This window comes from Stegodyphus dumicola, chromosome 3 (genome assembly GCF_044657685.1).
Source record: "Stegodyphus dumicola isolate Sdum_Otavi_A_Nest chromosome 3, ASM4465768v1".
NCBI classification, from domain to species: domain Eukaryota; kingdom Metazoa; phylum Arthropoda; class Arachnida; order Araneae; family Eresidae; genus Stegodyphus; species Stegodyphus dumicola.
Window position 1 is genome coordinate 181240811 of NC_140770.1, and position 4865 is coordinate 181245675.

Below are 4865 nucleotides of genomic sequence, written 5' to 3' on the forward strand. Positions count from 1 at the left end.
TGCTTGAAGCGTTAAACAAAGGAGATTAATAACTTTTTAATTTTTTTTGGGGGGGGGGTTTGGACTTACATCTGTACTAATTTCGCGTTTTTTTATAAGTCTTCTTTTTTTAAAATCTTTGTTTTCAATTTGGTATTTTTTAATTTGCGTTTTACCAGTTTAATTTGTTACACGAAGAGTATGGGTTGGCTTTTAAATATTTAATGCAACATTTTCGTTTTCGTTTTGAGTTTTGAATTTTAATTTATATAGATGTATAATTTATAATAAGAACACTTTCCATATAACATCTCCAAGGAACATAAATTCAATTTAAAATCACAGATGAAAAAAAAAATAGTCAGCATTTAAATTAGTATTTTAAATAGTAATTTCAACTTCTCGTTTAAAAATCTGCTAAGAAAATCTTAAATCGCAAAAAAATAGTTATTGTCATTAATCGCAGATAAATCGACTTATCAGTTGATGGATAAACCAATCTACCATCAAATAACAACAACTAAATTAAGAGAATGTTTTATCTTAACTTCCAAGTAAGCATCAAATTATTTACTAGATTCAAACCATAAGTCACAATTAATACTCAATACAAATAAAGACATTAGTCATTTAAGCCAAGAACCTTGTTAAACAAAATAGCACATAATCTTAAAATTTAAGTTTCTATTAAGAACACAATTAATCTGAACGAAATGATCCCTTTAGAAGACATATCCCCTACATTCTCATTTCAATTTCAAAAACAGAAGTAAACATTAATTAAAAGTTAATTCAATATCAAAAGAAGATAAAAAAATGACCTAAAAATTAAAGTTTAAAACATGTAGTTAATTGCAAATTTTAAAGATCAAACTAATAATTTAAAATTAACAAACTTTCCTTCAGTACTTTGAAACCAAATGGCTGGCAATTCAAGTGTTAAGTGATGGAAGTAAAAGGGTTGTCCTAAAGTGCAGTTTTCTATTTAAGAAAGTTTAGCCTAAATTGGCGAGAAAATTGGAATTCTTTTTCATGGAGATAATACATACAGAGTAGGCTGTTACTAAAAAGATAATTTTTTTGCGATTTAAGATTTTTCTTAGTGGGTTTTTAAAACAGAAGTTGAAATTACTATTTAAAATACTAATTTAAATGCCGACTTTTTTTTTTTTTTTTCATTTTGTGGTTTTAAATTGAATTTGTGTTCCTTGGAGATCGTATATGGAAAGTTTTCTTATTATAAATTATTAGCTTATTACTATGCAGCTTCTAGTGTATATTTACTGATCAATTTTCACCGCTATAATGCCCGAAAATTCTTGGAAGGATTATAAATTTTCCTTTTAAAAATTATTTGTATATATATATATATTTATTTTATATCAGTCAGATTTGCATATGCATCTATTTATATACGAGTATACCGTATTTCCCGGTGTATAAGACGCACTTTTTTTCTTTGAAAATAGGTCTGAAAAACAGCGTGCGTCTTATACGTCAATACTCGGTTTATTCGAAGTTAGCATTTTAGTTTGTGAATGGGTCAAAGCTTGATGGGATGCTGCGAAAACATAGACTGTGGTTAAATCATTTAAGAAGTGTGGTATTAGTAATGCACAGGATGATACAGAGGACAATTTGTCGTAAGAGGATTCTGATTTAGAAGAGGATTCAAGTGACTCTTCACTTAGCTCTAGACATGAGTGTCTGGGTTTTGACGAAATAGATTAAAACGTGTTCTTTCCCAGACAGAATGGGTATTTTAAGAAAGTATTACTTTGCATTGGTATTACTTTTATTTTTTAAAAAGCTGTAAATTCACTATAATGTTCAGTAATAAAGTTTTATCCTTCAAAAATGTGGATAACAAACGGGGTGCGTCTTATAGGGCCTGTGCGACTTATACGCCAGCAAATATATTTAAGATATAGTATATATATATAAACTAGAAATAACAAAACTCATAAATAAATTTTTAAAAAAATCTGAAATGTTTCAGATTTTAATGATAACCCAAAACGGTTTGTAAAGGTTTTCACGCTTTCGCTGAGCTCGAAGTCTACCAGCCTGCACTTGCATCACTCCTGATAAAATTTTTATTTTATTTATTTATTGCCTTTTCAGCTTTTTTATAAAGCCTCGTTTTCTTCTCACTTTATACAGTTCAACACTAAAATCGCAAATTTAAAAATCGTTTAAATTGTACTGTTAAGTATTGGCATATAGTTTTATATTTTTTTCAATCTTTCCTCAGTTCATCATACCAGTATTCAAATTTCCTAGTAAGATAACTAACAAAAAAACTTTTTGTCTTTTTATTTTTAGCCTTTTATGTCTTAACTTTATTTATTAAATATCAATCTGTACGTGCTTACGCCATATAAAATTCAATTCAACAGCAAATCACAAAAAATTTAGAAATAGCACTTCTATAGAATTCTAGATAGATTATTTGAGGTTGCGATTCATATTTTTATATTCGCTATATTATTTCTTTAAAAACTAGCCAAGATACTTATCATAAAAATTAAAATATACATAATGATTTTAATGGGCCCAGCTATTTTAAATCCTTTTTATGACTTCCCTGTACGAAGTAAAAAGGAAGTATTGTAATCGCTAAAAATTTCGAGTATCATACTTCAACGAAAATATTTTGACCGCTATCGAATGCAATTTAACGATGTTTTTGCGTGACATCTGTACGTAAAGACAGAATAAACAACTCTTTTCCCCCAAAAGAATTATAAAACTAATTTAAAATGATTTCTGAAGAGATTTTTCGTTTTGTCTGTACCTACGTACGTCTCGCAAAAACCCAAAACGAGTAGCCTCAAAAACGTTGAAATTTTGTATAAAGGATTGCTATAACATGTAGATGTGCACATCCTATTTTGGTTGCGATCAGCCGCTCCAAAAGCATATAAATATATGTATATATATGTTACTCGGCTCTGTGACTCGGCTCAGTGAATTCAGTTTCTTTATTCTTATATGTTTGTAAATTGTGATTTTTTTGCGCTTTAAAAATGATTGACTTATGTTGTTCTTATCTTCCGATTAAGGTTTTTCTGCCTTTAGTGAATTTGCATACAATATTTTTAGAATTATCAACAATTTAAAAGTTGTTTAATTGCGGCTAAGCCTAATTATTTTTGCCATAGCAGCCATATGTGTTTGCATTTGAAACTGAGCAGAATAGTGTATTTGTGGCCAATCTAGAGAAACTAAGCTTAGCAACAACAAAGATAACTACTTCTTTTATTATTGCGAATTAAACTATGCTTAATTCATTTTGGAATTTATACAAACAAATAAGTGTTTAAGATATATTTCGTAAATTTTAATTTAAAAAATGCACATATTATGAGTTTTTATGCATTTTTCCTTGTCGCGAAGTGAGAACTGAATTAATTGAATGAGGAATACTAGATCGTCTGTGAAAAAATTGTTTCTTTTTTCTTGTTGCTGTTTGTTTTATATTTTATATATCGTTTTATATTTATTATAGTATTTGAATAGAGCATGTGGTAAAGATTAGATAACTCTTCACATGATATAAGTTTTGTGCATTGTGAGTTATAAAATGAATGAGATGTAACGCTGTTAAGTGAAATTAGCTTCAGAGTGTCGCTATGGTAAACAAATGTAATGAATTTTAAAGAGTGCATTTATTCTATTGTGGTTTATGCGTTATCGATAAAGTAGATTTAATTCAATCCAATAAGTTTAAATGAAATGCAAGAAAAATGCGTGTAATTTAATATTCTGTACAGGGAAGTTGTGTGGTGTATACATCAGATTTTTTATTATGTTCCAAGCAAATATCATTTATGTTAAGTATTAAAATTAAGCGGGGGACTTAAAAACATTCAGTGATGAAAGCTAACTTGTAGACAACCGCGATTAGAATGCAAACAAAACCGACCAGAAGTTCACCTATGGCAGCTGCAATGATAAGTCGTGATATTTCATTTCCATTGCACGGGACATACGGAAGAGGTTTACTCCATTTATTTTAACCTATTTGGTTTTTTTAAGCAAAAATTTGTTAAATTTGCAAAAATATATATAAATAAAAAATAAACTCGAAATTCAGAATTCTGACTTCATAATGTCCATCTTTGTATGGAGGACTACGTGTACTAAAATGTCGATGGCTCTATGTGCTTTCGTTTTCCGGTAATGCGAATAATACACAAAGTGACATACAGATTTTTTCATTAGTTAATTTTTTTTTTATTATTTATTTATTTTTTTTATTTTATTTTATTTTGTAGTAGTACATTGCGATAACATGCGCTGACGACAATACAACAGGTGATTCTGCCACCAAAGTGATACTGACAAAAAAATGAGTTTCCAGAATAACCGCACCTCTGGCGATAAATACTAGAAATGCTCTTGTTTTTTTCTATAAGCAGATATTTTCATGCTTTGCTGTTTAAATTTGCATTCTGTAACTTTTATATTTCATATTAACAAGTTCAGAAAAATGAACTCGTATATCAGTTTTAGATCTTTCTACTTAAGTTCTATATTTAACATGCACGGATAACTTTTAAAATAGGTAATTCTTGTATTACGGAACATTTCGAAAAATTGCAGGCAAAAATTATCAGCTAAAACAAAACTGTCTACGAGAAATACCAAAAAAAAAAAAAAAAAAAAAAAAAAAAAAAAAAAAAAATCTGAAAGTTTTCAGACTTTATATTACGCCCAATTTATTAAATGTGTTCTTCGCACTTAAGAAATAAAAATTAACTCAGCCGAAAAAAAAGAAAAAAATTAGAAAGAGTATATCTTTAGAATTTCCAATACGCAGTCTCGCGAGCTGGAGATAAAAATGCCCTTCCCGTACATGCCATTGCTCGCTTTGAAATCGT